Consider the following 21,153-nt stretch of genomic DNA (forward strand, 5'->3'; position numbering starts at 1 on the left):
ATAGTGTGAGAAGATCCATATCCACCAAGCTATGGGTGCTACAAATCTCAGGGTGGTGAAATTATCTATATATTTTTATATTCTTCTTTTTGATTTGGGCATAGCTTTGATTAAAATAGGGTAAAGCCTATTTTCAATATACAGAAGGAAAGCATTTGAAGGGTATGGCCCTCTCTGGAGGAGATGTTATAGGTGTGTGAGAAACCACCAGAGAGGATGCAAACCTTCACAGGTGAGTGCAGAGGGTGGAAGGAGCATGGACCAAGGCAGGAGGAAGACTCCTTAAGGTGGTGACTTAGAACACAGTCTGAAAGGGAGTGCCAGTCCTCATTGCATGGAAAAGAAGAGGGAGGGTCTTTGGAGGGGAACAGCAGGCATGATGCCCTGGAGCCAGGAGAGATGGGAGAGGAAATGGGAGAGACAAGCTGGATGCAGTGGGATGATGCTTCAAGGCCCCTCTTCCCTGGGTCTCCCTGTGCCCCTCTCCCAGGATCCTCTCCTCCTCCTCTGCCCTGAGTGAACCACACAACATAAATTTGCTTTGGTGCATGCTGTCCACAGGGCAGCCACAGCCTTGTTCTAAGACACATCCCTCGGTCCTCAGGGAAATAGAAAACCTCGAGGGCTGGCCTCTCAGGCATTCTTAGAAGGCCACTGCGGCCATGCCTTCCGCTTTGTCCTGGGATCCTGTGACTCTCGGGCACCAACCCAGAGCAGCCCTCACTCAATCGCTTCTTTGATTTTTCTCCCAGTTGGACTGTCAGGGAGTGTTGGCCAGTGGGAGGGTGCTGACTGCTGAACTGTGCAGATAAACTATTGCATTTCTTTCTGCCAGAAGCCAGATTTCTTTTCAGATATGCCTGCACAGAGAGGGATCAGTCCCATTCAGTGGAGACGTGGCCTAAGCCAGTTTGCCTCATGGGTGACTTGCCCGATGACCGACAATTTATTCCCTCTTGACAGTGTTTTTACATCTTTTGAGATATGTCCAACTCTTTTTTTGCCACGTCCCTGGCATCTTAAACATTTTAAACCGATGTGTCTCAGAGTCTTTCCTATTCCTAATAAGTATTTACTACACATTCAGTACTTTTATAGTTGATGAGATATGTGCCTCTGATAGGTTTCAGACTGACTAAGTGACAAGAGCTTAGGCACAAGAGGGAGACACAGCAGGCTTTGAGTTTTAGTTCTGCCAGTTACTAAGACGTGGTATTTAACCTCCCAGATCTTTGGTTTCTGCAAGTGTAGTGGTTAATCTTATGTCAACTTGACCAGGCCACAGGATGCCCAGGTATTTGGTCAAACATGATTTCTGGGTGTGTCTGTGATGGTGTTTGTGGATGAGATTAGTGTTTGAATCTGTAGACCAAGTCAAGCAGATGGCCCACCCCAGGCAGTTAGAAGTCACCCAATCCTTTGAGTGGTTAAATAGGTCAAAAAGGCAGAAGAAGAGAGAATTCACTCTCTCCGCCTGCCTGCTTCAGTGAACATTGGTCTTCCCTGGGCCTGGGGCTCACAGGAGTGGAAGGAGGAGCACCTGTGTGAGCTGGGGGAGGCTGGGTCTAGGTGCCTGGCACTTGTCTCACACCAGCAACATGAGTGCACAACAGCAGTGCCAGAGCCCTGCACTGACCTTCCAAGTGCACAGCCCACGGTCACTGCCACCTTTCTAATCCCATGCAAATGTCCCTTGTGGCCAGCGCTAACATGGCAGCAGCCAGGAAAGGTAGTTCTGGGAACCCCAGTTCTAGCTCAGTAAGCTGCTACAATACAGAACCACTGCACTCACAGGTAGGGGGCAAAGCAACTAACGTGTAATCGGGGCCAATAATATGCCTTCTCGTATGTTCCCTCGTCTGATCTTATGCTCTCTTCTCACAAAGTAGGGTTATTATCTCCCTCGCCTGGCTTGCTCAAAATCACCCCGTTAGGGAGAGCAGAGGCTGAAACCCAGGTTGTACAGGAACTTGACCAGTGAAGGTGATGTGGGCTCCTCTGCAGGGCCTCCAGCTCCATCCCCAGAATAGTCCCATGCTCCTGCAGACCCCACTCACCTGACTGGGGGAGAATGGCCCCTCTGAATGGATTAGAGCAGCGGTTCTCAACTTGTGGGTCGAGACCTATTTGGGGGTCGAACGACCCTTTCACAGGGGTCACCTAAGACCATCGGAAAACACATATATAATTACATCTTGTTTTTGTGATGAATCACTATGCTTTAATTATGTTCAATTTGTAACAATGAAAATACATCCTGCATATCAGATATTTACATTACGATTCATAACAGTAGCAAAATTACAGTTATGAAGTAGCAACGAAAATAATTTTATGGTTGGGGGTCATCACAACATGAGGAACTGTATTAAAGGGTGCCAGCATTAGGAAGTTTGAGAACCATTGGATTAGAGGCTGGGCACTGGGTGGTCTCTTGACATCTAAGCTGCCTCTAGGGGAAAGATTTGAATAGAAAAGCAGTTGGACAGGAATTTAATTTTAATTAAAATGTATTTATCTGCTACAAAATGCATGGCACTTAGAGAAAAGCTTAATGGGGTGGGGGAAGGGGGAGTGGGAAGTCGACAATAGAAGAGGAGGTCAGGATAACTTTCTGAGAGGGGAAAAGCATACATTCCTTCTTTGAGTTCCCATGGGCCCGCATCTGCAGCTCTGGTCCAGGCTCCTTGGAGAACAGTGGGTGGGGGGAGGGGTGTGTGTGGACGTGAAGGGGCCACTTACTAAACCTGACAAGCTCATGGGGGGTGGGGAGGGCGGCTGCATGGCAGCCTTACAAACTCAGAGACCTAGAGTCACCGCGTAGTATGATCTAAAATGAAAACTTCTTAACTAAAAGCAGTTCCTGGTGGGTAGGCATTGCCTAGGGCAGTGTTTTTCCCTAACAAAGCTCAGTCTTCACCTTAACTGAGCCCTTCTGTTTGCGTCTAGGATAGCATACCTGATCAACATGCCTTTGCATTAGCAAAGGTTCCCCCCTCCCCCCACCCCTCAAAACAAAATCAGGCCCAGAGCTGAAACCACAAATCCTCTCATTGTTACTGAGTGAACAGTTGGCTCTTAACTATCCTGCACCCACCTAAGTAAAAGAAGTATATGTCTATCATTTTACTTTTTATCTAACCTCAAAGGTTTCCCCACTTTGCTTTCTCCTGTTTCCTTAATCTATCACCAATGAATTTCATGTAACCCAATTATGCTTCCTCTTTTGATTGTAATGTATAAAACAAGATGCAAAGCTGCCATTTTCTGGAGCGTTTTATCCATTGAGGTTTTGCTTCCCAGCAATTTGGCTTAAACGCATAAAATTTCTCTACAGGGTTGAACGTTTCTTACGTTGACAGCGGCACAGACACCTTGCTTAGCAGATTGTTTGTTTTTAAGCAGGTTCCTCTCTTTTTCCTCCAACAAACATTTACTGACACCTCCTATGTGCTGGGGACTGTGTAAGCAATGCCCACTGAGTGCCACGCTGTTGCTCACGTTAAGGTGATGAAGGTCAGGGGCTCCGGGAGCTGACCCTACTGTCTTAGGATGGGTCCCCCCAGAAGTAGACTCTGAGATAAGAATTTGGGTGCAGGCAGTTTATTTGGAAGAAATCTCATGAAGCGCAGCCTGGGACTGGGGACGTGTGACAGAGAAGTGCCAGAGGGACCCAATAGAGCAGTGATGGCGAACCTATGACACGCGTCTCAGAGGTGACACGCGAACTCATTTTCTTGGTTGATTTTTCTTTGTTAAATGGTATTTAAGTATATAAAATAAATATCAAAAATATAAGTCTTTGTTTTACTATGGTTGCAAAGATCAAAAAATTTCTATATGTGACACAGCACCAGAGTTAAGTTAGGGTTTTTCAAAATGCTGACACGCCGAGCTCAAAAGGTTCACCATCACTGCACTAGAGGGTAGGTTAATGAGCAGGTTACTGCTGGGGGCACCTGGGGCTCAATCCTGCTGGGGATCTATGGGACAGACAGAGAGATGGCACACACCTCCAAGATACTCTCCTGCGTGGCGAGACATTGGGGGCATGAATCCACCAACTCTTGCCCACCCTTGTTTGAAGGTTGCTCCAGTATCTCCGATACTCTGGCCGGCCCTGTGCATCGCCTGAGCTGCTGGAGCTAGAGAAAACCCACAGGCAGAGAGTCACAGGTGCCTGCAATAGAGAGCCAGGGGCACGTATGGACACCAGGGCATCTGCTATTCCTCCCCAACATATAGTCGTCTCTCCCTCCTCCTCCCGTCCTAACTGCTCTCAACTTTCATTCAGGTGTGCACCTCTCTGCCCTGCGGCCTGTGAGTCTCAGAAGAAGCTGAGCCCACTCCCGGTCCGGGCCAGGGCCCCGACAGGCATGGCCAATCAGCACATTCCGGTCCTCTGGCTGTGGCAGGGGTTCAGGCAGACATTGAGCCAACCCATTCAGAGTGGATCTTGAGACTCCTGCTTGGAATGCTTGATCAGATACGTTCTCTTTTGGGTCAGGTAGCTCGTGGCAGCAAGAGCTCTTAGCAGTGGCTACAGCGAGGGAAACCAGCCCGAAGACAAAGCCAACACAGAGGAGGGCGGAGCCAAGGGCATCGCAGAGAAAGAGAACTGGGGCTTCTACGTCTAGACTCTTTCTCTTCTGTTACAGTCTGGTCTCCTCCATTGTGCATGGAGCACATTACCTGGAAGCCCCGACTCCTGTGGAAAGAGAGAGCTTCTCTCACAGGTGTCTCTACATGCTGATCCAGAAGAAGGAATCTGCTTGGACCATATGCATGTCTGTTGGACCCATCACCACTGGGGTGATATGGTTGGTTGGCCGGCCCTGGAGCGATGCCCAGTCAATGTGAGGAGGGTGTAAAGATCACATTTGGAGTCAGCCAGTTAGATTCACACCCCGCCCCCCCGCCCCCCATATGCTGGCTCCTGGGAGACTTTGGGCCAGTGACTTCACCTCTCCAAGACTCCATTTTCTCATCATTAGGTGTGGGTGGTGATAGTATGCACCTCAAAGTGTGGTTGAGAGGTATACACACAAGGTTAGTAGTGGAAGTGGCCACGTGCCTAACCTGGAGTTGATCAAATGATGCCTCTTATGAACTCTAGTTTGTTTTTATTTTTTTTCTTAAATCCTCAACCAAGGATATTTTTCCCCATTGATTTTTAGAGAGAGTGGAAGGAAGGGAGGGAATGAAAAAGAGAGAGAGAGAGAGAGAGAGAGAGAGAGATTGGTTGCTTCCTGCATGCACCTCTTCCAGGACTGGGAATAGAACCTTCAACCCAGGTACTTGCCCTTGACTGGGAATTGAACCTGTGACCCTTCAGTGTATGGACCGACACTAACCATTGAACAACACCAGACAGGGCTCAGCCTCCTATTTTTTTTAATTCAAAAACTCTTCTATATCATTTACTATGTCCCAGTCACTGTTCTATGCATGTATCTCCCTCTTACTATGCTGATATCACAGGTGAGGAACTTTCTGCACAGAGAGGTTAAGTCACTTGCCCAAGGCGACCCAGTAAATGGCAGAGCTGGGATTCAAACTCAGGCATCTTGACTTCAGAACCTGTGCTACTAATTACTCGGTCATGATGTCTCTTAGAATAACTGCACTGTACATATTTGTGGGGTGGATACATGATGGATAGACAGGCAGGTGAGCTTGAGTGAGTCCCCTCCACTGGCTATCACAGAGAAGAGTACCCCTGTCCTTGCCCCTAGACAGCTGCTCTGAGGAGGGTTCAGGAGCTGGTTCCCTAGCTCCATTCAGTTACCGCAGTGGGTTCTGGAATGGGCTTCAGGTTTGCATAAGCAAGAGTCTGCCTAGGTTGCAGGTGTGGCCCAGTATGCCGTGAGGGTGCAGTGTTTTTTGTGGCATCGTTTAGTCTTTTGTATCTAGAATTATGCCCTTGGATTTGACAGTTAGCTTTGAGTGTGTGCGCGTGTGTGTATACGTGTGTGTGTGTGTGTGTGTGTGTATGTGTGTGCGTGTGGGTGTGTGCGCATGCGTGCATCTCACCAGGCTATTTGAAGCGGGGGCTAGAGTTCTTTCATGACCCTGTGTCTCCTCCTCTCCGCTTCTGCACACCCACTCTCTGCGTCTCTCTCTTTGCTCTGGTTGGCACATCACCTCCTGCCTGTAACCTCAGCTCTCCAGCGCTGACTTTCCCATCACTGCTGCCAACACGCCCACATTCCCCAAAGTGCTGTGGTGCCTCTGAGGGTATTACTGATTTCCACAGGTGCCCTTTCTTCCCCAAACTGCCCCTGGAAAGCCCACTGTAAGTGTGATAGGCCTGGAAAGCTCCTAGAGACCTTTTCTGTCTTATTCACAAAAAATAGTGCATCCTGGGCCTATCCGGATATCAGGCTGGAATGAGGCCCCGGGGATCTTGCTTCTCACACATTCCTGAGTGTTTTGGGGAGGTACCACTGTTCCTACTTCCTGGCTTAGAAAGTCCTTCTCCGAAGATAATTCCCAAGGCGGCCTGGGGCCAGTCAGCCTTTTCTCCCCAGTCAGCGAGGCCACTGGACTCCGTGGATACCAGCCTCTCTCTTCTTTCTGAGAGCCCAGAGCCCTTTGACAGCAGCTTGAGGAGGAAGCTGGTGAGAACCACTCACTGTTTTCCCCCTTCCTGGCGGAACGTCTACACGTGAGGAAGAGGTCCCAGGACATGGGCCCTTTCACTTGGAGGGAATGAGGCACAGGTGGCAACTCTTTTCCCTGCCAACCAAACACTGTGAGAAGCACCCTGGCTTCTCTACAGAACATCTTCGCATCAAGAATCCACTTAGTTCAACGTTTACCTTCCTTTAAGCAAAGTGCTGGGCTGCAGATAAAACGAAGCCAAGCCCAACACCCCATGCGTCCCTCCTGGAACACTGTGAGGTGGGTAACCAGCGATGATAATCCCCCCCGCCCCCCGCCCCTGGAGTTCTTTTCCTGGGGAGGAGCGCAGAGTGGCGTCGAAGCCTGTTGCTTCCAGCCTGAGATGAAGATATTTTTAGGGATGAATCTGTGCCTTCCTTCTCTCCCTCCCTCCCTCTGATGCGAATGCGGCCATCTGCACCTCCCAGACAACCTTCACAGGCACACATTCACCGTCCTAGAAGAGTGGGCTGGGGAAGAGGCTGTTATTAAATATAGACTCCTGAGTCGTGGCATAAGGACGCGGAGTTTGCCTGGCATGCTAAGAGTGGGGCAGAGGCGCTGGGAACCTGGAGCCCATTCCCGTACTCTGTGGTCCTCGCAAGTGCCTTCCCGTTTCTGGGGCTCCATTTATTGTTATTTCTTTAATCTATTAAGTGAGGGGCCTAGGTATTTTCTCTAAGATCTGAATTGCATGATCTCAGTTGTATAAACTCCCACAGTCAGAGACCAGCAAGCTATCCCAGGGTTACTGCTTTGTCCAGAGGAGGAGCCTTTGGGACCTCCTGTCTCCAGGCCTCTCCACCCCACAGGGAAATGGCCAGGAAGGTGGCTTGTGTGTGGTGGCGACAGGCTCTAAGCACTGGCTCCAAGGTCCCAAGGCGTATCTCCCTCTATGCAGTTATTTCCCCATCACCTCCCAGCTTGCCCTACATCTAAAGAAAAGCTCACCTCTCAGCTCTGAGATCCACCTAGCTAGGGTCTTTCTGACCTGAGCCCCCTGAGTTAAAAATATTGGGAGTGGAATGACGGGAAGAGGCAGAGGTCCTAGGAACCCACTGATACATATGAGTTTTTGAGCTCTTAGAACTTCTGTGCTGAGCAATGCTATCTCTACAAAACTTGGTTGGGTCACAGTGTTCCTAGAGTAGTCTTAAATTCGTTTAATTTGGAGAACATTGTGCTATAGACAAGGTGATGGGGGTTATAAAAACTAAAAGTAATAAAAAAAATACAGCTAGCTCCATAGCACCATGTACTTCTGATTATTTATCAGCTGCATTATAGGTTATAGGAACACAGGAACCACATCCAGCTCACAGTAGCTTTTGTGCAATGAATGAATAACCTGTCTGCGTTTCCCTCGCCAACATGCTTATCTAAGGCCCAGGCCAGAAGCAAGAGGCTTTGTATCCAGTGAGGCCTTGTGCTGGGGGCAGAGCTAACACTGTTTCCTAAAGCTCCTCTCTGTCTCAGCTTTCCTCTATCACTCTGTAAATAAGGCAGGGCCATGCCCGTCACAACTCCCGTCTCCGACAGTGCCCAGCCCTGAGCTCAATAGTTGTTTGGGCAGCCCAGGCCCCAGAGTGTTTCCTTCAGAAATAGACCTGGCCTGTCCAGCAGTCTAGAGGTATGGGTAGGGCTGTAGAGGCCCCAATGGCACCATGGTGAGACATACAAATGGTGGCGTCAGATAGCTCCTGGCTCAAATCCAGACCCTGATACTTATTAACTTGTGCCCTTGACAACTTACTGTACTTTACCCCGTCTCAGTTTCCACATCGGTAAAAGGGGATGGTAAGCATGTATGCCTTACAAACCCATTGTCAGGATTAAGTGAGCCCAAAAGGCCTGGAGTAGAATCACTTGGTAAGAAATAGAAAAAAATATCCGCCCCAGGTTTGGTAAAGGCGAACTGCTCTGTGTGTACTTGCCCTGCAAGGGCACATAGTCTTTCCACAGGGTGGTCTGATGCTATGAAAATTCCAGCCGCCTGGAGTCACAGTACCTTCTCCTGCCCAAAGTCTGCCTGTTCTTCTTCCCACGGCATCAGCTCAGTTCCAAGAACATTTACTGATGCCTACACTGGGCCAAACCTTGATGAGCCCTACTCCCAGAGGTGAGTAAAACATGACTTCTGCCCATGGGATACTTGTTTCATGAATCACTGCAAGGTGTTTGCTGTATTTACAGTGTGCAAAGCTGCTTTACACCCCTCATAGGCCCTACACCATCTCCACTGTCCTTCTTGTGAATGATGCTCCTGGAGCTGTGGGAGTATGGGCAACCCCGGAAGGGGCAGAGCAGAGATTAAGGTAGCCACTTGGCGGCCAAGAGAAGAGGGTTCTTAAGTAGCATCGGACCCCCCCCCCCCCCCCCCCTTTCCACCAGCGTTATTCTAAGCAAAGGCAGTCAAGTGAGGGGAAGAGCCTATCAGCTACCAAGCAGGGCGTTCGCTGAAGCCCACAGTGGTCAAGAAGGAAAGGAAGGAGGAGGCCCACAGCCATTCCCCAAGTCCAAAAGGGGACGATGTTGCTTGCTTTCCAGCTGCCTAGGCTAAGGAGCATGAGGCCAGCCCTTGCCTCTCCCTTGACAGTAGAACACCAGCACCTGTGCTTTCATTTCGCAGCATCTCTACACCCCGCCCACACCGGCCTCTCCACTGGTCTCAAACCTGTGCAGGTCCGGGTGGGAGCGCCGGCCGGCCGCTTCCCGAGCACCGGCCCAGCTGCAGCCCACGTGCGCCCACAGCTGCCGCGGTGACAGCTGGCCCCACAGGGGCGGAGACGGCCGGGAGCGGGGTGGGGAGGGGGGGAGGGACTGGGCTCCGCGCCGCGCTGCTATTGGTCGCAGCCCTCGGGCTGCGGGCGGGGCCGCGCCCCCGGCTGCCTTGTCATAGGCCGCAGCACCGATGGGGCGGCTCCCAGCCCTGTCGGCCGCGAGGCGCTGAACTGCGGGCGCTCGCCCGGCTACGCGGGGCGTCTTGCTCGCTCCCAGCTCCGCAGGCGGCCTGCGAGTCCTGACCGCTGCGCCGGAGGCCGAGGTGAAGGCAGGAGCTGGCCCTTGGCTCCGTGGCCAGCAAGGCTGTCGGTAAGGCGGACGGCGCACGGCTCCGAGGTGGGCGGGCGGACAGGCACGGCGCGGGGGACCGTGCCAGCCGAGCCTGGACTCCGAGTCCTCGCCGGCGCCCGGGAGGGTCAGGTGCGGCCGCAGCATCTCCTGCCTCAGACCCACTGGGCAGCCGGCAAGCAGGTGGCGCTGCCCAGGAGGCCGGGGCTGCACCGACCCCTCTCTGAACGGCTTAGAACGAAATAAAAGCCTCCCATCGTGCCCGGAACTACCTCTTACTCTGCTCGCCAACACCCAAACCCGGCCATTCTAAGCCTAGCAAAACCCCAGCCGTCAACACGGAGTGGGCGCAATGCGCCGGCGGTGCCGACCGCCACCCGGGCGGGTGGGAGATTATCCGCAAACTCAGCTTCCCACGATTTGGGCTCCGCGCCTTTCACGCTCTCTCCTGGCTTTTCACTGTCTCCCCCAAGGTTCCCCTCCCTCCTTAACAACAGGAAGTTAAGTTGGGCCAAATGTCAGTGGCCTCGCCGCCTGCGGGCTAGGACCGGGTCTGGGGCCATGGCGTGGCCCAAGGGGCCGCGGCGCTGTGGTCCCCAGCAGCCCGCGCTCACCCCAGGCCCAGGAGGACCCCCGCCGCGCGTCCGCGGCGCCCGCCTGGCCTGCCCTTGGGGAGGTGCAGGGTCTTGCCCGCAGCCTCAGCCGCCGCTGACCTGGTTTCCAGGCTGGAGTCCGCGGGGTTAACTTTATCCTGGGCTCGCCTCATGGCCCTGGCCAAGCTGGGAAGGGCTTTTGCTGGACGGGGAAGAGGCGTGTTGAAACCAGAGTAAACGTGTGCCTCCCTCCACATTGTTGATTCTGAAGCCTGGGTTCTGAAAGCCAAAAAGCTTTCATTCGGAGGTGCGTTCGGAGGTGCGTTCGGCTCGGCGGGGGCCCTTCGGCTGCGCGCGGCCCCTCTTGCTGTCTGTCAGTCTTGCCTGCCCACTGCGGTCCTCAGTGGTTCAGGTGAAAGGCGAAGTCACAAATCAGCCCCCCTTCTGGGGAGGTCCCTCGGGAACGAAGCCAGGGGCGGGTTGGCCCTCGAATGTTTGCATGGGGGGGAGGGGGGGTGCCCTGGCACCTGCACCAGTTCTGCTCCGTCCCCTTCCCCGGGGAAGTGAGCCCAACAAGTGGACCTCAATCCTCCACGGCAGCTCACCTGATGCTCCGGAGACTAATTACAGCAAAAATGGACCTTTAGGCAGAGAGAAGAAAGATTTATTAAGTCCTGGCTGGGAGACAGGTCCTGCCCTGTGGTGCTTGGTGCAGTCAATTTCATGATTACTCTCCAAAAACTCAGAGTTTTACCCTCCTCATCTTAGAGATGGGAAAACAGTCTCAGGTAGGGTGAGTGCTCATGGTCACACAGAAAGTGGCCGAGCCAGGATTCAAACCCAGCTTAGCTTTGCCAGAGCGAAGACTAGTGCTCTTGTTGTTGCCCTGTGTCTGTGGAAGGTGGGTGCCCTGTTGCATGGCCCTACTGTGTGCTGACTGGAGGCTCCTGGCCTCTGAAAAGGTTCTGCCAGCGATTCAGGGGATGCTTCTTTGGTGAAGCACTTGAATTGACTCAGGTTAGCCCAGATGGTTCAGCCTGCAGATGCCTTTGCCCACCCTGTCCTCCAGTCAAGGGTGAGGGCTGGTGTTTGTCATGCTGTGATGGGAAGAGATTGACTGGTGTTCGGAGCTATCTGGGGGCAAAGCTTGCCTATGCCATGGACGGGTCTCACCTCTGAGAGTTGGCTTCTGGGATGGTCTAAGAGATTGTGTTAGCTGAAATAACCTCTACCTTAGGATTGATTCTAGTTTTGTTTTTGTTTGTTTTGTGTGTTTTTTTTTGGGGGGGGGGGGGAAGGTGTTGGAGTATACCAGTTATGATTATAAGGTGATTGAGAGTTACAATCTGAACATACCTTCATAAAAAATGACATCACTTTTTATTTCTATCTCCTTCCTTCTTTAGGGCTAGGGCTCTGGCTTGCTGCTTATCTCTCTTCTAAAAGAAAGTCATGATTAGCTTACTACCAACCAGTTACAATTTATTTATTTATTTATTTATTTATTTATTTATTTATTTTATTTATATCTCCAGGGAGGGGCCTGAAACTAAGAGTGTGTGTGTGTGTGTGTGTGTATGTGTATGTGTTAGGGGTGGCGACTTTGTGAAAGGCTTTTTATTTTTTAAAATATATTTTTATTGTTTTTAGAGAGGGAGAGGGAGAGAGAGATAGAAACGTCAATGATGAGAGAGAATCATTGATTGACTGCCTCCTGCACACCCCTACTGGGGATTGAGCCCACAACCCAAGCATGTGACCTTGGCCGGAATCAAACCTGGGACCCTTCAGTCTGCAGGCCAACGCTCTATCCACTGAGCCAAACCGGCTAGAGCATGAAAGGCTTTTTTAAAATTTTAATTACAGTTGACATACAATATTATATTAGTTTCAGGTGTACAACATAGTGATTAGACATTCATATACCTTATAGAGTGATCACCCCAATGAGTCTAGTACAGTGATGGCGAACCTTTTGAGCTCGGCATGTCAGCATTTTGAAAAACCTTAACTCTGGTGCCATGTCACATATAGAAATTTTTTGATATTTGCAACCATAGTAAAACAAAGACATATATTTTTTTAAAATATATTTTATTGATTTTTTACAGAGAGGAAGGGAGAGGGATAGAGAGTTAGAAACATCGATGAGAGAGAAACATCGATCAGCTGCCTCCTGCACACTTCCCACTGGGGATGTGCCCACAACCAAGGTACATGCCCTTGACCGGAATCGAACCCAGGACCCTTGAGTCCACAGGTCGATGCTCTATCCACTGAGCCAAACCGGTCAGGGCAAGATTTATATTTTTGATATTTATTTTTTATATTTAAATGCCATTTAACAAAGAAAAATTAACCAAAAAAATGAGTCCGCGTGTCACCTCTGACACGCGTGTCATAGGTTCGCCATCACTGGTCTAGTACCTATCTGACACCATACATAGTTATTACAATATTATTGACTATATTCCCTTTGCTGTACTTTTTAAATAACGTGGCTATTTTAATAACCCAAACAGTTACACTTTAGCATACATCAGCTTAGGGACTTAGGCTGGTTGTAGCTCTGGTTATTGGAAGCCCATTCCCTGCAGCAGTAAGGAGCAGAGGAACAGGTCCAGGGAATCCCTCCCTGCCTAGGATTGGTTTGTGTCTCTATTCTCTCCACCATGCCTACACCCCCATCTGGGTGTGCCTCCCAGTCATAGGCCTGGCCCTTTTACCCCCTGCCACTGAAGGGTAGAGGTTCTGCCATCTTGGTGGAGAGACTTGTCCCTGGAGAGAGGGGTGGGATATGGGTGCAAGAAGGTTTGGACTGAACATTGCTAATCTTTGAAGTCCTCCCCAAGCTAAGGGTCACTGGTGTTTAGAGAGTCAAGAAATTGAATACTGTTCATTGTGCTGGGACTTTTTATTCTTTATATCATTAGATCCTCACATTAGCCCTTGGAAGAAGTAAGTAGGGTTATTCCCATTTTGCAGATGAGGAAACTGAGACTCAGAAAGGTTAAAACTTGTTCCTATCACACAAGCTAGTGAGCAACCAGGCTAGGATTCTGGCCTGGTCTGTTTGAGAGAGGCCTGTGCGGTGAATTAAACACTAAGGGAAGCAGGAACACTTTGTGGCATCCTCTGGGACCATCCTCTGGGGCCATCCTCTGGGGCCATCCTCTGGGGCCATCCTCTGGGGCCATCCTCTGAACTTGGAGGTTTGGTGAGTGCAGCTCCCCTGCTGTGCTTACTGTTTCCCACCTTATATTGTCAGTCCTCACTTTACATTGTTGATGAGTTCTGTGACGTTACGTGAAATGATATATAATGAAACCAACTTACCATAGGCTAATTGATATAAGCAACAGTTAAGTTTCTCCGTCATCCCATCAACGTTATAATGAGTCAACTTTTAATGAAACGACATTATTCAAGGCCCTGCTGCAATTATTTGTGAATGTGTCATTAAAGATACTCATAAACTTGGCAGGTTTATTTTCTGGTTCTCACTAATCCTCTTTGCTCTGTATTACTTCAGTGTTTATGCGTGTCTTTATTAGGATATCCACCATAAGGTATTGCAGTCCTCTATTTAAAGATGTTATGAATATTTTCAAACATAAAAATGGAGAGAATAGTACAATGAGCCCCATATGAACATTACCCAGCTTCAACAGTCATCAAGATTTCAAGATTATGCCAAGCTGGGGCCCCCTCCCACACCCCCTCCCCCCTATCTCCTCTTCCTTTCTCTCCTTTCCTTTCCTCTTCTTTTTTTTGATTCCCCTGTTCTTTCTTCCTAAGGTATTTTACAACAAATCTTTGATATCATGTCATTTTTGCCCCTAAATAATCTAGTGCCGTGGTCGGCAAACTGCGGCTCACGAGCCACATGCGGCAATTTGGCCCCTTGAGTGTGGCTCTTCCTAAGCCTTAGGAGTACCCTAATTAAGTTAATAACAATGTACCTACCTATATAGTTTAAGTTTAAAAAATTTGGCTCTCAAAAGAAATTTCAATCGTTGTTCTGTTGATATTTGGCTCTCTTGACTAATGAGTTTGCTGACCACTAATCTAGTGTATATCTATTTTAGAAAGAACAACCTCTTTCATATCACATTGCCGTTATTGCATGTAATAGAATTAGCGGTAATTCTTTGGTCTCACCTGTCCGTACTCAGATTTCCTTGTTTGTTTGAATCAGGATCCAGACAAAGTCTGTGCTGCATTTGGTTGTTAGTCCCTTTATGCCTATTTTAACCTGGGGCAGCACCCACCCCTCCCCACCTCCCTTTTAGTCAGCCATTAGGCTTTGTTCTAAGTGGCCATCTCCCCCAAGGGACAGTGAACCTCTTGCGAGTGGAGTTGGCTTCTCTGCCACGTGGATCCCCAGCACCCTGTCTGCATGGGGCAGAGGCCGCCTGAGCATCTATCTGCCCAGTTGTGTCCGAGCCACTCAGGAAGTGTGTTTCGAATGAATGAACCCCGTCATGGTTTTGTGCGGCTGCCTGTGTTTAGATAAGCGGTTAAAAAAAAAAAAAAAGATGACTTGCTTGCGTGTGGACTTTCCTCAGCATACATCAGTCTGTAAACATCCTGAAACAATAAAATGATTTGCTGTGCTCACCCGAGCCCTTCTGGTTTGTGGTGGGGAGCCCAGGCAGCCACATTTGTGCCCTGATCAGCAATGAGGTCATTTCCGCCAGAGCTATGAATCCTGACTTACTCAGCCACAGGGATTACCGCGGTCTGACCCAGGCCCTCGGCATTTGGGCTGCGGGGAGAAGGCTGTCCACTTCTCTCTTTGTCCTCTCTCTGGACCGCACTCCTTCCATGGTGCCTTCAGGAGCCTTCTCTAACCTGCCTCACACCCGGGCGAGTTGTGCGGCCTTTCTCAGATCATTCCGCACCTGCAACCGGCAGGTCATGACAGAAAATGAACGCGTGACCTTTCAGTGTGTCGTCAGAATTTGAGGCGAAGAGATAGTACCACCGCTGGCACCCTTGTGGGAGTCCTAATGAAGGGGGCCAGAGGCTCAAGAGGGGAGGGAAAGGTGTGCTTCCTCCCCTCGATATGAGCTTCACACCTCATTCCCTGGGTTCCAGCCCTCAAGGTGCTGGGCACCCAGATGGACCACTTCTGACCCACCCACCAGGACCTGTCTCTGCAGACAGCCCTCAAATGAGGAGGTTCTTTTTCTCTTCCTCCTCCTCCTCCTCCTCCTTCTCCTCCTTCTCCTCCTTCTCCTCCTCTTCATCATTTTTCTCAACAGTAGACAGTCTTTCCCACTAGGCAGAAGTAGAACAAAATGTTTTGTCTTTCTCTCCGGATGGCAAGGCTAGAGTTGATGCCCCCCCCCCCCCCGCCCCCCGCCCCTTTATGTTTTACTTCTCCAGTACTTTTCCAAAATTTTTATAATAAAAATATTTTATTTTTCTAATGGAAAACCCAAATACTTATGTGTTTTTCTCTTTTAAAAAATAGACCTTCCTTCAACTGATTTGGATGGTAGACAAAATTATACATGCATTTGGCACAACTTATAGTGTGGATGAGGTCAAAGAGCCATTGGAATTTTGATATTTACTTACTTTATTGTGTGATATTATTTTTATTTTTTTAAAAATATATTTTATTGAGTTTTTACAGAGAGGAAGGGAGAGGGATAGGAGTTAGAAACATCGATGAGAGAGAAACATCGACCAGCTGCCTCCTGCATACTCCCCACTGGGTATGTGCCTGCAACCAAGGCACATGCCCTTGACCGGAATCGAACCGGGGACCCTTGAGTCCGCAGGCCGACACTCTATCCACTGAGCCAAACCGGTCAGGGTGTGTGATATTATTTTAAAGAACATCACTAGCCTTCCTAAACATTAGGAAGTAAACAAAGCTGCGGCATAGGAGATGGGAAGCTATGATACCCATGTGGCCTCACCCTCTCTCCCCGTTCTACTTCCTCCCTTTTCTTCCCGAGAATTTCATGTTATTTCCCCAACATGAAATTGCTCTAATGTTAGGCTCCTGTTCTGATTTCTTTTTTTATTCAAGGAGGCTGAGATTCAGAGGAAGACAGTTTGACATGCTGTGTTAAGACAAGGCTGGCAGGACCAAGCTTCCGGCTCTGAGGGCCCACCCTCTCCCTTTGGGCAAGTGCCTGAGAGCCAACCCTCCTGGTCACCTCACTTTGGGGGGCTCTGATCCCCCCCCATGTTTTGTTTTCTTCCCTGCGTCCTCCCCAGAGGTAGAAAACATGGCTGTGCTGGGCTGATAAGGCTCCTCCTTTCTAAAGCGTGGACCATCTGGTCTCGGGAACTCAGAGCTGGCACGGGTGATAGGGGACGTGGGCCCTCCGGTCACAACCAAACCTCGTTGCATCACCATGGAGTCTGGCGTTTGAGACGTTTCCTTTCTCTGTCAGCTACTGAGCAAGCGTCTATCCCTGTGTCCCAAATGAAGAGCCTTTCGTAGATATCAGGTGTGGTATCATTTCTTAATTGCAGCTGCTCTGCACCCATCCATGCATCTAAATATTACTACAGTTCATCTCAGAAAAACCTGCCCATCTCCATGGCAGCTGACAGGGAATGGTGTGGGTAGATGCTGATGTTCTTAGGGTTGGAATTTTTAGTGTGTTCCTTTAAAAAATTATTTATTTATTTATTGATTTGAGAGAGAGAGAGAGAGAGAGAGAGAGAGAGAGAGAGAGAGAGAGAAAGAGAGAGAGAGAGAGATTGATTTGTTGTACCACTTATTTATGCATTCATTGGTTGATTCTTGTATGTGCCCCGACCAGGGATGGAACCTGCAACCTTGACATATCGGGACGATGCTCTAGCCAACTTGGCTCCCTGGCCAGGGCTTTTAGCGTGTTCTTAATTTGCACTTGTGTTTCTCTTCTCTAAGAGTCGGGGTAATTCCCCACCCTAACCCCCTCCTCCCAAGGGCTGTGTAGCATTTGCATTTCTTCCAAGGCTTGGTCAAATTTCCCTCTGGGGAATCCAGAGGTAAAGGCAGGCCCAAGCACAGGGCCTTGTTTCCTGCTGGTTTGGGACTTAGGTTTTGCTCCTTCCTGGGCAGCCAGGGATGCCCAGTGCAGATGCCCGTTCTGCTGGCTGCAGGAGGAGCGTGGCCAGGAGCTGGACAACGGCTCCTGGTCCCTGAGCTGCCAGAACAGCAGGTCTCGGGAATGTTTGCAGGCCTGAGCTCCTGACACACCCAGTCCAGAGGCCCAGGAGACAGGAGTGGCAGTCCAGGGACATCCCGCTCTGGCCTTGCCATGTGGTGTCAATGTGTTCAGATATGGCAACGACTGTTTTGCTCTCATGACTCTGAATGTCTGGCCTTGGCTACTTATTTGAGTTCTGATTGTACCTGATAAAGATTTTCAGGATTTCAGGGTTTAGCCTGTGCTTGGGGCCAGGAAGATGAGGTGTAGTGGCAGATGAAGAAGTGCCTGGAAAAAATGTAGTTGGGACTTTTGGTCACTAAGGAGAGTTGCTCCCTGGAGCAGAGTAGGCACAGGGTCTGCCGGGAGCACTCTGCTGGACAGCTGTTGTCCCCAGAGAAGCAGAATGAGGGGCTGAGGTATGTTATGTAGGGTTCATGGTTGCTATGAAGTCGGGTTGCTGACACCCCCTATCAGGACAGCTGGGCTTTTGCACAACTTGATGTGAAGGTGATAAGAGTCAGGAGCTCCCTGCTTGGAGGAGGGAGGAATCTGACAGCCGGATGAAAGGGAAAACAGAATAGAGGAATAAGCAGGGGGTCTGGAGGGCCTCTTTCCAGACCCTCAGGGAGAGGAGTCATTCTCTTTCCTCAGAAAATGTCCTGGTGGGCTCCTATAACCAGATGGGGCCTCGGGGACTGTGGGGTCCATGCTGGGAGAGCTCAGCCATCTGCCTGAATTGCAGCACATTCCTGTTGTGAAGGAAGGAAGAGGCTCTGGATGCAGTCTCAGACTTCCTCTCGATTCCAGGCTTGCTGCAGCCAGGAGACCCAAACGTTCCTGCTTGGTCCAGGTTTTCACCTCCAGCTTGGGTGGGTCTGTTTACTTATATCTGACATTTGGACTCTCTTAAAAAATGACTCACCTACCTCCACATACAGATGCATGGTACTCACCTCACACACCAGCATAGATGCATGCACCTTACCCCCACACAGCTGCATAGATGCATGGTACTCACCCACACACAATACATGGATGCATGGTACTCACCCACACACAGTACATGGATGCATGGTACTCACCCACACATACCTGCATAAATGCATATTACTCAACCATACACAGCTGCATAGATGCATGGTACTCACCCCACACACCTGCACAGATGCATGGTACTCACCCATGCACAGCTGCACAGATGCATGGTACTCACCCCACACACCTGCACAGATGCATGGTACTCACCCATGCACAGCTGCATAGATGCATGGTACTCACCCCACACATCTGCATAGATGCATGGTACTCACCCCACATACCTGCGGTACTCACCCCACACACTTGCATAGATGCATATTACTCACCCACACACACAATACACTGATGCATGTAAAAAAGCCACTAAATACAAAGGGAATTCAATGAAAAGTAAGTGTTCTTTCTTCCCATGTCCTCTAGCCCTCAGTCCTCTTCCTCAAATGGCATCTGGTGTCCCATTCTCCTGTGGATGCTTCCAGAATGAGTCGAGACATATCTTTATACCTGTGTTCCCCTTTGTGCCTCTTCAGGCCTCCTGGGGAGCAATCAGGATGTGAAACAATAGGGCCCACGGGGCTGCTGAGACTCAGCATTTGCTTGAATTAGCTAAAGCTCAGTCATCACCCTGCTTTGTCACCGCTCCCCTTTAGGAATATCCTTGCGTTAGATTTGTGGGGATAGAGAGTCTGGGTCTGAGGAAAACCTCAGAGAAATGTTCTGGATGCATGTGACAGAGGCAGAAGCAAACAAACCAATGTGCTGAGAGAGAGACCTGGCTTCACATCCAAGCCGAGTTGCCTTGGGCAAGTCAGTGAACCCTGGTATTTTAGTCTGTAAAAAGGAGGCATTTATACCGATCGATCGCAAGTGCAGAGATGAAATTAAAGTATCTGTGAAGTGCCCGGTTTACGTAGGCACTCCAAAACATCAGTGTTTTTTGTTTTGTCTTTCCCTACGTCTCAAGCGTGACCCATTTTCAGAATGAGTGACATTGGCATGGGATCTTCCGGATGACTTCCCGGAAGTCCTCTCAGGGGGTCCCCTGAGCTTTATTCCCTTGCGGAAGGCAGCCAATCCTCCATTTTCTACCAAGTTTAACTCTTCCCCACCACCTCCTCCTGCTTGTGGGGAGCCCAGCCTCCATCCTCCCCAGCCTCTCAATACCACCTCCTTCTCTATCCCTCTGTCCTCCCCTCCCCCAGCCGCATTGGTGAGCAGGATGCTGTGGCCACTTGGGGAGGACTCTGGGCTGTTTATAGCCGTCTCTGGGGTGTTTATGTTGTAATCTCTTCGGAAGCTCCTAGCAGATGTCTGTTTATTGCTGCAACTTCATCTTTATCTTCAGCATGAAAGAGGAGAGGAGCTGTTTCTCAAAACCTTTCTTTGGCATGGCCACACAGTACAGCCTAGACTGCCTCCCCAAGTTTCATTCGTCATCACTCTTGCTCTCTACCCATTCTGAAGCCCTGCAGATCCGGCAGAGAGACCTTATATGTCCTGATTTTAGGGCAGCACTTAAATTTGGCAGGCAGTTGTAATCTCTTAAAAAGGTAGGTCAGAGAAGCAAACGCAACCAGCTGACTTGTCTTTTTCTGGGCTGGGACAGATGGTGTGAATGCGAGTAGCATTTCTGTGTCCATAGAAACCAACACCTTCCCCCACATCTGCCCCTTCCTTCCACCCTGCATGCTGCCTGCTGATTGGCTGGGAAATCTTTAGTGGTTCCTTTCCCTTTGGACTCAGGGAGGCTCAAGGTAAGGAGGGAGTGGAACAAGGGTGGTTTCAAAGGTGCTGACCTCCGGCGAGTGAGGAAGTGGTGAGGCCGTGAGCCATAGAATCTTGATGTCAGATTGGAAGGGCCCTCTGGGGTCCTCCAGAGCTCACTCCTGCACCTTGTTGTACCTACAGGGAAACTGAGGCTCGGGGTGCTCTTGATACTGAGCAGAGGCCTGGGAGGTGCAGTTCCTTGTTCAAGGTCACTCAGCCAGGTCTCAGTCAGGTCTTTTCTCCATCTACCATTTCTGCCCTGCCAGGACCCTGTGATCCGTCTCCAGCTGCTCTGCCTGCAGTTCTGAAGGACAGAGCCCACCCCCTAAACCCCTTTCTAACTGCTCTCCCATTCTTTGAATTTAGGGTGCATATACTTGTAGCACTTGGTTTGTACAACAATTTCAAGGTCTTTCCTTATCAAAAATACCGTCCCCAGAGCCTTGGGGTCTGAAAATCCTATCTTTGTTTTTAGCCATTGTTTCCAGAGGGCCTTTTAAAATATATATACTTTAACTAGGAAGGACAACAGATAATAGTGTATCTCTGATTGTCAGCTGAGAGCTGAACCTTGAGAGAATGGGGGAGGAGTTCTCTGGGAATAGGTGGAGGAGGGCATGAGAAAAACCTGTAAATAGGGTGCTGTCAGGGCAGGCATGGAGTACCATGAGCAAGGCTCCTTAGCTCACAATGCACAATGTCCATGCTGGGGGCCTGTGATGAATGGCAGGAACAGAGTTAATCTAACGCACAGAGGGAGGTGCATTAGATGAGCTCACTGATGCCTGCACATCAAGGCAGAGTATGCAATGTGCTTTGGAGAGTTGCATAGTGTGGGGAATCGGGGGAGACTTCCT

General features: G+C 49.9%; 1 protein-coding gene across 14 annotated transcripts in view; it reads left to right on the forward strand.

Moving 5' to 3' along the window:
• The first annotated feature begins 9,589 nt into the window (after positions 1 to 9,589).
• Positions 9,590 to 21,153, forward strand: part of MICAL2 (microtubule associated monooxygenase, calponin and LIM domain containing 2) — a 207,327-nt gene continuing 195,763 nt past the window's right edge. For 8 of the 14 annotated variants that reach the window (XM_036325410.1, XM_036325406.1, XM_036325409.1 and 5 more), the window contains exon 1: positions 9,591 to 9,753. The gene's annotated coding sequence lies outside the window, so the exon portion shown is untranslated. Of the gene's footprint in view, positions 9,754 to 21,153 lie in introns of all 14 variants that reach the window. The other 6 variants (XM_036325416.1, XM_036325417.1, XM_036325419.1 and 3 more) reach the window with 4 other exon arrangements.

Source organism: Myotis myotis, unplaced genomic scaffold (genome assembly GCF_014108235.1).
Source record: "Myotis myotis isolate mMyoMyo1 unplaced genomic scaffold, mMyoMyo1.p scaffold_m19_p_10, whole genome shotgun sequence".
NCBI lineage: Eukaryota > Metazoa > Chordata > Mammalia > Chiroptera > Vespertilionidae > Myotis > Myotis myotis.